The sequence below is a fragment of the Artibeus jamaicensis genome, unplaced genomic scaffold, assembly GCF_021234435.1.
Source record: "Artibeus jamaicensis isolate MK-2021 breed Jamaican fruit bat unplaced genomic scaffold, CSHL_Jam_final scaffold_537, whole genome shotgun sequence".
NCBI classification, from domain to species: domain Eukaryota; kingdom Metazoa; phylum Chordata; class Mammalia; order Chiroptera; family Phyllostomidae; genus Artibeus; species Artibeus jamaicensis.
Genome location: NW_026522047.1, coordinates 15,533,486 through 15,549,455, shown reverse-complemented (window position 1 = coordinate 15,549,455; position 15,970 = coordinate 15,533,486). Strand labels below are relative to the sequence as shown.

The window sequence follows — 15,970 nt, the reverse complement described above, 5'->3', positions numbered from 1 at the left end:
GAGCTGTGTTCTTCTACCACGTTCTCTGTACATTCTTCTGCGTGTCTCTTTTGTGAGTTGAAAGACATTGTCTTTTTCACATGACACAACAGAGAAGCTGTTAAAATAATTTATTGATGTTTCTTAATATGATGGCGTATTCCAGATTTAATATGATGACATAAGAATTTGCAGCATTTTCCCTCTTTACTTGTTAGAGTTGAGTTCAGCAGATCTTGCCTGGTCTGGAGTGCAGACCAGCTCATTGGCTATTGACTGTGGGATTTTACAAAATGCTCAAAGCCTGGTCCAATGCTGTAGTGTTCTGATTCACTATATTTGGAGGTGAGCCAGACATTTGCATACTTAAAAGGACACAGGTGATTTAGATACCTAACTGGGGCTTAAAATGACCTATCTCTACACACTATACCCAATTGATAAAGGAAGATCTTGTAAAGTTTATGGTGGCCACATAATACTGCTTGTATGTACCAAATTTGGGGACAATGAAGACCACTAGGGCTTCTCTTCAACCCTTTCCTATACTTGTACACCGCATTTTCTAGGACCTGGATCTAAGACTTAACATTATTCCTGTTACAGCTAACCTTGGCCATTCTGGCTCTTATTTTATGTGGTAGAATCTGATATTGTTTTCAATCTCATATGCCTTATTCAGATAACCTGTAAGGATGCATCTGCTCGGTAGGCATTGCAGATTGACAAATACGAGAGTTTCAGATCCAGGCCTGTCCTTTATGCGCCACTAGACTTTTTTGGTGAGTGTTATGAAATGCTCTCACTTTTCCATATTTGACATATTTGTTATTTTGCCTAATGCTTTGCATCACCTTCCCTTTCTAAGTTTTAAGAACACATGCCTGTGAGTTGGAAGCCGAGAGAGAATAGACCTTAGAATGCTACGTAATAAGAGCAGAGCCTCTGGCCCAGCCCTAAAGTGATGCGCATTGTTTAGCCTTTGGCAAGCATCTCATAAAATGATATTGCTGTAGCTTTGTTAGGCTGCTTTTGGCCGCAAGTATCTTAACATGTCTAATAACAAGGGGATTCATTATCTGACATAGCAAAAACTCCAGAGGTAGGGCAGTCCTGAGTTTAGTTCATCCAACAACAGTTTCCTGGTGTCATCAAAATTCTACTTCACATTTATCTTTTTACCTGGCCGTCCCCAGCACCTCCTTTTAGGCTGACTTCCCGCAAGGTCCAGGATGGGTGCTGGTTTTATAACAACTTGCAGATATGACAACCTCCAGGAGCAGAAGGGGAGCCCCTTCTCCGCATCTCTTTTTAAAATCCTCTCCATCAGCCTGAGCTAAGTCACATGGCCTAGGATGAGGCAATCCCTGGCAAAGGGGACTGGACAAATTCTCATTCACCCCCCGGGGCTAGTGCTGGGGCTGGCCCCAGACACAGGGCTGCCTTCACCAAAGCCAGTGAAGCATTTGATGCCTGGAGAAAATTGGGGTTTAATGAGGAAGACCTGAGCAAAATTAGGATTCTGTGAGCGAAGAAAAGGGCGCATGTGGGGAGTAACTTCTCCCAGTGTACATTGTACTGTGAATTCAACGGTCTTTTTTCCTTCAGACAGTAGATATTACTATAATGCCACTGCAAAAGTTACCAAAAGTTATTGTGATACACTGAGCATAGCAGCCAGCTACTAAAGACCAAGGAACCATTTTACAGGGCAGTGGTAACAGGATAAACTCTTCCACTGACCACAGGGTGACACTTTATTTCTCTCTAAAGCAAGTTCATTAAAGCCACGTTTTTTTTTCAAATAACTTCCACGTGGCTCCAGATTAATCTCCTCGTTGTGTTGTTGGTTTTATGGGCAAATGCTCCATGTTGGATGTGAAGGGAGGGCCTTCAGCTCTTAGAAGCAACAGCTCCTTCATTTCTAATTTTCTCCCTTCGTCTGACAGTCTCACACCAGCTCTTTCAGAAGTTAATATGATAGCCTTGCAATTGGGAAGTAATGGGGGAAAAAAGGACTAATTGAGATTACTGCCAGAGAAGGAAGTATCTGGGAGAGAACATGGACTGTAATCTCTGAAGAGATGGATAATTAAACACAAAAATTTGTTTGAAAAGTTCATGAAAAGTCAATGTAATATTATTTCTAATTGATCCCAGGGAAGTGTAGACTCAAAAAAGTGAGAGAAATTGGTATAGACATAAAATATAGTCTGAGGAATTCATCCACCATGAATTACTCAGGCGCCTTTCAGAAAAAAAATTAAGAGAAAGTCGGTGGCTATTCCTTGATTTCAATGCTAATTTGAAGGAAAGACTAACAGGTATATGAGAACACACGGACTAGAAATGTGCTCCATCCACAGAAGAAGGAGAAATCAGGGCCAGGAATAAGAGTTTCCATTTGTTGTGACCTGTCTATGTGCCAGGAATGTGCCTGCATTGTTGCACTGAATCCTTGCAAAGCCTCTGAGGCAGCTGCAGTTGGGGCAGGTCTGATCATGAGGAGCTACGCAGTTTGAAATTGTAATGTGCATGGCAAATGGAAGATATTTTAGTCTTTTTTTTTTTTTTGCCCACATCAGTCCACTGTTGGGCATATCTGCCCCCCCTCAGTTCTGAGGGGAGTGTACAAAAGCCTCATGTTTGGGTCAGAGTTTAGCTACATGAGAATTATTAAGCAATTTTATTTGATGCATGTTCTTAAAACCTCATTGTATTTAATAAATTCAGTAAAGCAGAAAAGAGTTACAAAATCAAATTCACGAGCCCTTCACCTTGAGACTGAATCCTTTCATATTGCAGATACACATATATTTTTAAGTTGGTAGAAATATATGCACATCTTCAATATGTAATAGAAGAACCCCCAGGATCATTTCAATAACTTTGAAGTTTAACATTTTTTTTGGTTTTGGAAAAGGATACATTTTGCTGATTAACATAAAACTGAATTTAAAATACTGTTCCAATAATTTTAAAGTATGGACATGGCATAACCGAAAAAAAGACAACGTTATAATAAATATTGGTGTGGGCAGGAAGGGGGAGTAGAAGGAACGAAAAGGCAGGTCTGTAGCTCAAAGTGCACTTGGCTTATTCACACACAAAGGCACCATCTGAGTTCCAAGCAATTATTTTTACTGCTTGTCAGCACTCAGGGCCACTAGTGCTTCGGCCCAAATAAAGAAGCTCATTAGTAACAGAGGTCCTAGAGAACAGCATGACTCATTTACTTGAGAAATCGAAGGCAAAAGAAACCCCTGGCTAATAATATTTCGGAGTTATTTTTGAGAAGAGAAGAGATGCAGAGGAATTACTAAAAGTATAAAGGGCAATTCTGAATGAAAAATTCATTCCAGATCAGCTAGTGTGGGAATGAGCACAGTTTCCACGTGTGCCAGTAGCGATGACCTTACTTGGAAACGGACCGCTGTTATTCTTATTTTTCAATTGCTGAAGGTGGCAATCAGTCACCAAGGTAATGCCTTTCTAGTGTTTTCTTAGGAATCAGTAAGACCTGGACTGAACATTTGTGGAAAAAAAAAAAAAGGAGCAAAGGCAAGGGCGGAGGACAGTTATCCTTGGGATTCCAGCCAGGCGGGAGGGAGCCATCTTCAGAGTTTTCCATTAACACTTCACACAATAAGCATCCTGCATTTTTTGGGGTGGCAATTTGCACAAATAGAAAACAATACTGACAAAGTTCACACATATATTTTTTTGTCATAGATGTATTGACATAAAGCTCATCTCATTTTTTCCCTGGGTGGGGACAGTTTATTGAAAAATGTTCCATTTCCTCTTTGAGAGGCATATTCTACTGTGGATGAGCTTTCAACAGTAAAATTCATCCTGAAAACAAATCTGTGAAAGATGTGAGGTCTTTCTCTCTTTGAAAAGATATTTATTGCCAAGAGTCCCTTGACCCCAGCAAGCCTCAAATATAATAAAAAAGAGACAAGGAGAGATGGGAATGGATATGCAAATTTGTCTTGAGGGGCTGTCCAGGGCTGACCTGTCTTCATCTTCGTCGTACTGGCTTGACTGCTGAGGCTGGGGTGATAATCGGCAGGTCGACGACAAACCCATTTTGGCTTCACTCGGAAGTAGGTCTCTATTGTAAGTAGCCTGACAGCCTCAAGCCAGCCACCAAATGACACCGGCTATGACAGAGAATGACAAAGAGGGACTGCATCATCGTGCCCACCCCCAATGTACAGTTCAACGTTTAACCTTGAAATAAGTAAGCATTTGAAATAAAAATTGGTGTCACTTTTTTAGAGCAAGATATAAGCAGTTGATTTAGACCGAGTCTGGTTGTCGTAAGTGGGGGTGCTGTGGGTGTCTGGTAACCGTCCCATCTCAGTAAAGCATTTATTCTGACTAGAGTCCTGATTCAGACATTTCCAGGGTAAAGGCTCGGTGGCAGGTCCCGAGGCTCTGAGCACTCCTCTGCTCTGAGCTGTGTCCCCTGGGCTGCAGTGTGCCAGGAATCACTTACTCTCTTCTGAACCACATCTGAAGAAGTGAGCCCAGTGCCTGGCTCAGGGGAGACAGATGCTCGGGTACTGGATTCAGTAACTGTCCAGCCACAGATGCTATTCCTTCCCTTTCTTGTAGAAAAAAATAAAATAAAATTTGCTGGTCTTCAAAGACCTGTCAGCATGTACAGCCCAGTAAGGAAGACACATCCAGTCATCCTTTGTTGGGGAATTTAGAGGAGGTGGAGTCTCAGCTGTCAGGCAGTTGGTAACTGATAACGAAGAACACGATGTTATCTGAGGGACTGCAGAGGATCTGTGAGATGCCCGTGCAACTCTTGGTGTCTGACAGCTGCATTCTGTGACTCTTCCAAGGGCAGGAGAAGGACTCATTAAGTCCAGGATTTCCCCAGCTAGTTGCTTAGAATCAAATGGTCCAGCTGTGGAAGGGCAAAGCCGCCTTTTCCTCCAGCGGCCAGCAGGGTGTTTGCATATGACACATGCAGGCAGATTGTTCCAAACCTCAGGGATGGGCTGGGGCAGAAATCTGGCTGTGATCCTTAAATCTAGACCAGTAACAGCTGGAAAAGACCTACAGGTGGGGAAACTGAGGACACACGTGGTGTGTGGACTATCTGTAAGTGAGAGTTAGTGCAGATCTTCAGGAGATGACTGGGCCAGCCTCTTGGATCAGAATGTCCTTGCCCAGGCCACCATTCCCCATCTGCAAGGCAGCTCGGGCCTCCTAGATCTCTGCTCTCCACATGGAACAATTTCATTTTCTTTTTCAGCTGCCTATGATGTGATTCACTGGTCTTTGCCTTATGTGGCTGGCTTTCATTTCACAGCTCTGAAAAATGTCTATTTTCCTAAGCAGGTCTTAGAAGAAACCTCAACTTAGATGTCAGTAGGCTTGTGGTGTTTGTATTTTAGCATTATATAATATGTTATACAGCAGGCCCCCAGATAGGAATAAAACAGAATTCTACATCCTAAAAAACATTAAGTAGTTTAAAGCAGATTTTTTTTTGAAAAGCAGACACGTCTTTGTGAGTTTTGGCTGCTATAAAAAAGTACCATCAATGGGGCAGCTTATAAACACAAGACATTTATGCCTCACGGTTCTGTAGGCTGGGAACCTGAGATCGGGACGCCACCGTGGCTGGGCTCTGGTGAGGTCCCTCTTCGGTTTTGGATTGGCTACTTCTCATTGTGTCTGTACATTGTATCCTCACAAGGCACAAGGACAGAGAGCTAGCTCTTTGGGCTTCTTAGAAGGGCACTAATCCCATTCACAAGGGTTCCACCCTCGTGACCTAATGACCTCCCACAGTTCCTGCCTCCTAATACCATCCCATTGGGAATTAGATATCAACCTATAAATTTTGGAGGGACACAAACATTCAGTCCCTAATGGGATATGTATGGGATATGAGAGGCTTTGGGAAGAACAATTAAAAAAAAAGAACTTTCAAATTTCATGGAAAAATTATTCATGTCAAATTCCCTAATTCGGCATCCATGCTCCTCACCTGACCGAGGAATTACTCCTTATTCATTGCTTTCCCTAAAAGGCCCCAACAATCTGCTCTGACCCTTCCCCCAGGGCCCTTCATGAGTGGATCCCTCAGTCTGTCCCCTGTGTCTCTGCTGCTCTCAGGCCTGTCCCCTTTGCTCCCCACGGATCTGAGGCCCAGCTGCGCTCTGTGTCCCCCCTGCTTGGTGAGGCCTCCTCTGGCCCCTTCAGGGGCTTCATCCTCCCCTGTCGCCTGCTGCGTGAGACGCCCGGCTGCCCTGACTCTGCATCTGTCCTACACAGCCATGTCCCCTGGGATCACAGGGTGGCACACAGACAGCAAGATCTTTGTCTTTTTTTACACCGTTTTTATATTGAATCGTGTCCTTTTTTTAAAAAACAGGACTCTTACTTTGTTTTGGCAATGTCAGTTGAAATGAGTTTGGATATTCTTGAGTGAGGCAATCATGAGCGACAAATGTTCTTGTTCTCATACTTCTATATTTTCCAAAAACATTGCAGTATTTATAATGGTAACAGTAAGCCCTTATTATTCCGTGACCAGCAGAGTAGAGTAGGTAATCTTACCCTCGTGATCCATGTTGGGTAATTTATTTTAACCCTACCCATGTCTGTTTCACTCCACAGCCAAAGCTTTTAACCATTCATTGTCCTTTTAATTATCAGGAAAAAGCTTTATTTATTTTCCACAATTTTGAGAGCATTGGTAATCCTTTCCGTATATATGTTAATTATGAGAGACTATTTCCATTTCTTTATTCACGATTTATGACAGATTGTGTTTTGCCCACACCAGTATCATCCTACATGTTTTTTGCATGTGACTAACACGGTGAATACAGAATCTGTTACTTCCCCTTGAATCTGTAAGTAGGGGTTTGGGACCGCTCCAACTAGTGGATCATGTGCGTGCGTGCATGTGTGCGTGTGTGTGCAAGCAGACACAATGTGCTGAGTTTTTGAACGATATGACAGTAAGTTGCATGTGTCATGGTTCTTCACTTCATAATGCAGCAATAGTGTTTTGTAAGAACAAGGATATTCTGTTACATATCTGTAGTGCACTCACCAAATTCAGAAAATTTAGTATTAATATTTGTTTAATCTGCAATCCTTATTCCAATTTCATTCATCATCCCAATAATGTCTTTTAAAGCATTTTTCCCTTCTGGAATGAGATCCAGCCCTGAATCACATTCTAGGTTTAATCTTCTGGTCTTCTTACCCTCATCCTGTCATTCTTCATCGCTGTAGCTCCTTTCATTGTCATCAGTCCTTGCACTGCACAGAGTTTGATATGGAGCCTGGAAGCGATCAATGTCGGGCCCCACGGTCAAAGGACTTTCATTAAAGATCACGTCCAGATCAAAATCTGTTTTGAAACCTTACCTTAATTGTTTGGATATCTTTGTGATTGATCTCCAAGTTATTTTTAGTGTAATTGGAGCAGTTGTCTAAAAAGAACAATATTTAGTCAATTTTGATGACTATTTTATATCTATATTTAAGAAGAATACATTTCCTTTTTTGTTTGCTACTGGACTCTGTCATTTTATCATTTATATATTACTGAATACATGTTACATATTTTTATAATTTGTATTCAAATATTTGGCATATCATTAATTTTTGTTTGCTTGTTATATTAAGAGCTCAGAAATTCTCAAAGTACGTTAAGTGTGTTAAAAATCTTCCATCAAGATGGGGTGAGGGGAAATATTTTATTTTGTCCTCGTACTCCTATCAATTTTTATTTTATATAGCATTGCTAACACAGTGTAAGAATTGTTCACTGTTGGATTTTCAGGTGAATTGAATGTTTATCATTGGGTAGAGACTCCTTGTCCCCAGTCATGCATTTTGTCTGATGCTGGGGAGCAACGTGGCTACACCGCTCTCTTTCCCTTCATGCAACTGCGTTTACTCTTCTCACTCATCCGTTTATGTCTAGTGCTCCAGTGTACACTTGTATCTTTTAAAGCCCATACTATTAAATTTATTTGGTTATTTTTTTATCAGGCTGGACACTTATTTTTTTTAAATATTTTATTTATTTATTTTTCGAGAGAGAGAAAGGGAAGGAAAAAGAGTGGAAGAGAAACATCAATGTGTGGTTGCCTCTCATGCATCCCCTACTGGGAACTGGCCTGCAACCCAGGCATGTGCCCTGACTGGGAATCGAACCTCGATACTCTGATTCGCAGGCCCGTGCTCAATCCACTGAGCTATGCCAGCCAGGGCTGGACACTTATTTTTTAATTGAAACATTTAAGTCTATTTTATATAGTTTCTCATAATACATTTGAAATTTCTACTGCTTTCATTTTGCACTTCCTATTTGTATTTTTCCTCTTCTATTTGTTTTTCTCCTCTTTTATGCTTTTTCTATTAGTAGGAAGGTTTCTGAATATGAATTCAAATTCTTTAATAGAAGGAGAAATACCATTTAGCTTATTTTTTTCTCCTTGATTCAGTTTTGGTAAATTGAGTTGTTCAAGGAATATGCCTATTTCATATAAGTTATTGAATTAACTGGCATAATTTTTCCATTTTTTCTTTAATGTCTATAAGGTCTCTAGCAATATTTATTATTTCATTACTAATTTTCTTAATTTCTCTTTTTTTCTGAGTAGTTTGCTAGGGGTTTATCAATTTTATTAAAGTTTTCAAAGAACCATTTTGTGTTTCTTTAAAATTTTTTCTATTATTTGTCTATTTAATGTTTTCTTATTTTCTCTTCTAATTTTTAATATATTTTTCCTTCTCCTTACTTAGACTTTAAGTTGCTCTTTCCTTTTCAGGTTCGTAAGTCAAAAGCTGACCTTTTATTTTCTAGTAGAGGCATTTAAAACTATAAATCTCTTTCTAAATCTCTACTTTGGCAATGTTCCATAATATTGCTGTTTAGTCTTATTGTTACACAGTTTGAAACATTTTCTCATTCCTTTTTCATTTTATTTCTTAGGCCCAAGGGTTATTTAGAAATGGGTTATTTAATTTTTCAGTGATTTATTTTCTGGCATATCTAATTGAAGATTTTTAATGTCTTTCCAATTTGGGAAGAGAACATTCTCTGGGAGATTTCAGTCTTTTGAAATATATTGAGGTTTATTTTATGTCTAGATTAGGGTGACTCTTCCAGGTGTTTGAAAAGACCGTGGGTACTAAAGCTGTTGCGTAATTACAGTGTTCTGTAATTGTCAGGTAGGTCAAGGAGGTTGGGTGAAATGTTAAGCTCATCTTTTTCTTTGCTGACTTTTTTTTGTCTTCTTATTTATATTAATTGCTGAGAGGGTATTAAAAATCATCAGTGATTATAGATTTGATTATTTCTCCCTCTGGTTCTATCAGTGTTGACTTTATGAACTTTGAATCTCTATCATTAGGTACACACATATTTAAGGTTGCCATGTGTTCCTGATGAATGGATCCTTTTATCACTTTGAAGTACCCATCTTTATTTCTTGGGATATATTTAGTTTTGAAGTCTACTTTGCCTCATATTAATATAACCATGCCAGCTTTCTTATCTTTCTGTTTACATTGTATAACTTTTCTCATCTTATTTTTATATTTTTCTTTAAATTCAAGTTGAATCTTGTGGTATATAGTTGGATCTGGCTTTTTAATTCAGTCTCACAAAATGGGCTATACGTATGATTGGTCAGCAAACTTTTAGTCCAAGGGTCGGCAAACCTTTTCTGTTGAGGGCCAGATGGTAAACGTTTTAGGCATTGTCAGTCACGTGGGCTCTGTCACAACTACTGAACCTCTGTCTGCCATGGTGGCACAAAAGCAGCCACAGACAATGTGTAAGTGCACCGAGAAGGCTATTTTTCAATAAATATTTAAAAACAAATGGACAAGATTTGGCCTGTAGGTTATAGTTTCTCAACCGCTCGTTTACTCTGTGTGTTTTTAACTTTCTCTCTGCTTACATTGCATTCAATAGTTGATATTATTTAAATTTGCCTTCATCTTATTTTTTTCATTAATCTCTTACTTTTGTTTGTTTTTGTTGTTCCTTTCCTGACTACTTTAGGCTACTTTCCTGAATTTGGGTATTTTTAATATTCTGTTTGTTTCCTTTCTTGGCTTCTTAGCTCTTTTGCTTTTTTACATTGAGGTAGTGTTTGCTCTAGCATGAACACTTTCTTACTCTTAACTTATTCAAGTCTACTTAGGGTCAAAATTATCATGTTAGCACCTGACCGTTTAGTGTTCCTTTAGCCATCCTTTACGTTACCACTTCATGTTGTGTGCTTCTCACTTCTAGGTTTTGTTTCCCGCTTCCAAAATGTTGTACCTTTTGACAGTAGAATTCCATTCACTTACCCCGTATTGATTGTGTTGTTGTTCACACATCCTTGATTTTTCATGTTTTATAAACTACCTTACAATGCTATTATAATTGCTTTTTAAAAAAATAGTCATCTTTTAGAGGAATAAGGAAAATCCTTATATAACCCACTATTTACTTTTTTCAGTGTCTTTCATTCTGTAGATTTGCCTTTTCACATGATATGATTTCCCTTCTTTCTTTAACATTCTTATTTGTATTTTGTTTTCTCCAAATATTTTTCATAATAGAGTATCTTTATTTTAACTTATTTTTGAAGTATATTTTTACTAGATACAAATTTTTAAATAACATTTCTTTTTTTCTTTAAAAATGCCAAAGGTGCTGTTCCACTGTGGTCTGGACTGCCTTGTCCAGATGAGAAGTCAGCCGTTGTTTTAGCGTTGTTTCCTGCAGTGATCTGCCCTCGACTCTGACTGCTCTCTCTTTTGTTTTCAGCAGTTTGGCTATGATGTGTGTTGGTGTAGGTTTCTTTAATTGTATGTTTTTGGGGGCGTGTCCTCTAATTCTTAACTCTATACGTTTATTTTTTCCTCAACAAATTGATTATATTTTTAGCCAGTATTTATTTTAATACTTTTGTGTTCTATTCTCTTTTCTTTCTATGACTCCTGTTACATATGTATTTGGTTATTTGATATTGCCATACAGTTCTCTGGAACTCTAATTAATTTCTGGAACTACTTAATTTCTATTGATTTCTCTTCAGCTTCATTGACTCTTTCTTCTACCATCTCAAAATTACTATTAAGTACATCCAGTGAATTTTGAATTTTATTTATTATTCTTTTCGGTTCTAGAATTTCTATTAGCCTTTTAAAAAAGCTCACCTTTCTCTTCTGAGATTTCCTATCTGTTCTTTTATTAAAGTGATATTTTCCTTTAATTTTCTGAACCTATTTTCCAGCTTCTTTAAGTACATTTTTGTAGCTGCTTTGAAGTTATTATCTGATAACTGCAACACATGTGTCTTCTCTAGATCAGTTTATTTTGATGTGTTTTATTTCTGTGTGTCACATCTTCTGTTTTCTTAGTACACTTTTCAATTCATCTACTCTGACATTGTAAAGAAATTACAGTATCAGGAGGTGTTAAACAGCTCTTTCATTTTGACTGGCATGAACTACAATGTCCTGTCCCACTTGACCTCTAATATTTCTGTTTCATTCTCAACTAGTAGCAGTGACTCCCTAAAAAGCTTTATGTATTCTCGCTCTGCACATACAGGGAATACTGCTCAGACTTTGGAGACTTGCCTTTTGCACAACTCCTTCCGTTCTGCCTCCTTGCCTTGCACGTTCGGTCTGCTGTCGCTTCCTTGAACTCTAATCTTGACTGCTACATGCAGCAGGACCACATGCTTTGCTTGGATGCCTGCTTGCTTTATGGGGGTTGGAAAATTATTTCTAAAGAGAGAGTTGGGGAAATTGGGAGGCTTTCCCTTTACTCAAAAGTGCAGTTTTGCGCTATATGTTGTAGAACGCCCCCAGAGTATTTGCCTTATATATTTTACCCAACTTTATGGCTGTTCATAGTGAGTGGACTAATCCAGGACCAGTTAATCCACTGTATCCAGAGAAAGAAGTTTTCTTTTCTGAGTGGGGTTTTCTATTTTTTCTCTCTTCTTTGCTGGTTCGAAGTTAATATATCTGATTTCTGTCTTTTAGAAATGGGCCTTAAATCTTTGCTTGCATACTTAGTCTAAAGTTAGCTAATCTCTATCATCTCCTCTTTAACAATACAAGATATTACAACTTGAATTCAACCCCTTTCCTGCTTTTTCTAGAAAATAGCTTAGTTCAACCTGATTTTATTCACTAAATTAAACATTATTATTAATATTATTTTAAATACAGTTATTGTTGATTAAATTGATCTACATGGTCACTGATTACTGTTTTTTTCCAGTTTCTTTTGTGTCTTAGACTTCCCATTTGGTATGATTTCTTTTTCTTTTTGCCCAAAATCTTTCCTGAAAAAAAATTTTTTTGTGGTGTGTGCCTCTTGGTAAAATCTCTTTTGATACATCCAAGCAGATATTTATTTCACTTCTGCCTCAAATGACAATTTGGGAATACAGGTTTCAACAGACAGTCCTTTTTCTCAATGCTCAGAATGCACTGTTCAGCAGCCTCCTCGTACCCATTGCTGTTATGAGAATCTGCTGCTGATTTACTTGGATTTGCTTGTTGGTAACTTCACTTCCTGGAGTCAAACCCCAGATTCTCAGCCTTCTTTGTGGAAGTCAGAAAAGTAAAATTAGGGAAGCACTATCAAATAGCAAAGGCAGCTGGTAAAAAATGTGGATTTAGTGGAAGAGCAGCTGATACCAAAGGAAGCTCTGCCTCCTCAGGGTACCCCAGAGAAGTCCTACTGTGATGCAAGGGGACTGACCACTGGTATCCTTTTTATTAGTCATTACTGGGCCCTGGATCCTCCCCAGGGGGAGTATGGGAATTAACTGAAGACAAGTATCAAGAGAAGGGGTAATCTGGGCGCACTGGCTGGTAAAGATGGCATGGGAAGGGCGCCACACTGAAGGGGTCCGTCAGCTATTTCTGGCTGCTCTGAAGTCCTCTTTGTCTTTGATAGTCAACAGTTTTACTCTCGTCCCTAGGTGTAAAGTTTATTTTATTCATCCTACTTGGAAAACACGGTGTTTCCTGTACATCAAGTTTCAGTTCTGGAAGATTGGCTAGCCAATTTTTGGTCTCGGTGTTGCCTCTTTGGGTGGCATAATTTAAGGAAAGTGAATTTCCTTAGATATTTTGCCCTTGCTGCTGCTCTCCTCTCACCCTAGGCCCAGCCCCGGCTTCTCCTTCGGTATCTCTTATTTCTGCCTCAGGAAATCTGGTCACATGTTAGAACTTTCCATTCCATCCTTCGCCCCATGTGTTTCATCACTTTTTCTTTCCTTGACACCTTTTATGTAATTGTTCAAGTGTGTCTTTCCGTTTTATTACCTCACTATGAAGTGGTCCTGAATTTTCTATTCAGTGCATATACAAAGATGGTCATGTTATTTGTTTCTTCTAGAAGTTACCTTTGATCTTTGAAAATTCCAGTTGGTTTTTATGTCCTACTTTTCCTTAGGTTTTTAGTTCCCTCTTTCATATACTTACACATTATAAATAGCATATTTATTTTATATTGCCCATCTGAAAATGACAAAGTCTTAAGTCCTTGGCAGTCTAGTTCTGCTATTTGTTGCTTCTTTGGACTCTCCTTTCTGAAGGCCCATGTCCTCGTACATCTTTGTATCTTGTGTCTTCTTCAGTAAATGCCTCTGTTTTTCACAGTACATGATATTTGGTCTGTCCAGAAAGTATTCATCCATGTAATATAAAAAATAGAGACATTTATTGAAGCAGACACAATCTACAACAAGGACAATCTACACATAGGACAATGGCACCTCTGTCCCCTTCAAAGTAGGCACCTTGGGACCTCACACAGCTCTCCCAATCACCAACTACACCATCATATTTTCCTGATTCTCACCAAATGGACTGAAATCTCTTTCCTTTCAAAGGTGATTTTAGTTTTGGGAAAAGGCAGAAGTCGCAGGGCACCAAATCTGGGCTGAGTCACTTGGGAGATTCAATGTTTCGCCAAAAACCTCTGCATAAGACAGGATGCACGATCGGGCATATTGTCATACTGAAGCTGCCAATCACCACTTGCCCGTAGCTGCAGCCTTCTGAATCATCCAAATAGTTGCCACAGAGGAATGTTCAAGCTTAATGAAATATATGATGAAGATTCATTGCTCTACTCACTCAGTCATTTTGAATGTGACAGCCACACAGTACACATGCTCACTCAGTGGTGTCTAACACCCCCACTGACTAGTACTGTGAATTCAGCATTGTTCACTCATGTGCATTCCAGTCCATTGTCCTTGTCTGCCAGGGAATATCGATGTTGCACAAGCCATTCTCGTTATCTTAACAATGGCTGGGCTTTTTCTGGACAGACCTATTGAGATATGGGTTCTGGTACTTCACTAAACCAGTAAAAAGTACTTACCAACACAGAATTTTCTCTGACATTTTCAAGACTGATTTTCTTTTGCATTAATTGACTTTTTTGAATCATATTGTGATGATTTTCAATGTGGATATTTCTGTTTGTTTGAGGGTTTTATTAGTTATTGTGGTCGTTTTTGGTGGTTGTTGATACTGGTTGTTTTAGCCAGAAACAAAATCCTGTATTCCTACTAAAATATTCTTCTGGAACCTTTCCAGGTCAACTTATATAAAAAGCCAAAACACCCTAGGGCACCTTGTAAGTGAATACCTGAGAACAAAGAAATCCGAGAATTCACAATGGAATTGCGATCAGAGTTGTACTTTAATATAGCAGAAAGTCTCCCAGGGTTTTGAGGAAACAGCAGCTACTACCTCATTGATCGTTTCACTTGGTAACTCTCGTAGGCATTTACAAGGCTACATACCAGAGCTGAAGCAGGTCGCCTCTGTCTTTGCCCAAGTGATTGCATTTGTTGTCACTTGGGGAGGATACAGCACCGTGCAAACAAGTACCTTTTCCAACGGCCCTGGAAGGGGAGCTTCTGTTTTAAGTCCTCAGGAGTCAGTTCAGTAAAATTCAGTAACGCTACAGGCAGTAAACCTTACAGAGATAGTGAAACACTCAATAATAATTGTAACAGACTAAAACAGTGGTAAAATTGATAAGAATATCTTTCAGGGAACCTATGGAAATGAATTAGGTCAAGCAAGGATTAAGAAAGCCTTTCATTTAGGCAAATATATCATTGAGGCAGGTTTCTTAAACTTTAATATGCCCACGGATCTCCTGAGGTTCATATTAAAATAAAGATTCTGACTCTGTTGGTCTAGGACAGTGCCTCGAATTCTGTATTTATTTAAAAAGATTTTATTTATTTATTTTTTTAGTGGGAGGGGAAGGGAGGGAAAGAGAGAGAGTGAGAGACATTGATATGAGGGAGAAATATCGGTCAGTTGCCTCTTGCACAGGTCCCCACCAGGGCTGGCCCTCAACCCAGGCATATGCCCTCTCCAGGAGTCAAACTACCACCTTTTGCTCTGTGGGATGATACTCAACCTAATGAGCCACACGGGTCAGGGCTGGAATTCTCTATTTCTAACAGCCTTCCGGGCAATGATGATGCTGCCAGTTTATGGGCCACCCGTTGAGAATAAGGTATCTAGACTCCGACTTCGGCAACAGAATGGGAAACACGAGAAAATGTACAATAAACTATTTAAGAGTGAACTCGAAGAATAGTGCTGGAAGAGTATGTGTGTTTAAATGCAAATGGCATGATACCTATAATTTGCTTTAAACTCTTAGGAGCTACTACCACTCTAAATTCAAAGCATAGTGTGTTTATAGTTCTAGTGAATATATGAAAAATATAGAAAATAGCAAAAACACACACAGAATGGAAGTTTTTAATAAAACACGCATTAAAAAAAATGGGGGACTTCACAGTAAGAGCTGAGCACTGTATTTAAGGAGTAAGACGCGGCCATGGTGACAGGTACTCAGCTCACCTGTGACTGCAGAGGTGGTCTCGCGCCAGGGGAGAGTCGCTGGGGTGGGGCCGGGGGGCAGCTGCCTGCC

The 15,970-nt window shown here is 39.3% G+C and overlaps 1 protein-coding gene across 4 annotated transcripts in view; it reads left to right on the top strand.

The window, feature by feature from the left end:
* The window catches only part of INPP4B (inositol polyphosphate-4-phosphatase type II B), a 515,731-nt gene that overhangs the window by 59,688 nt on the left and 440,073 nt on the right, over positions 1 to 15,970 (top strand). The gene's annotated exons all lie outside the window — the stretch shown is intronic.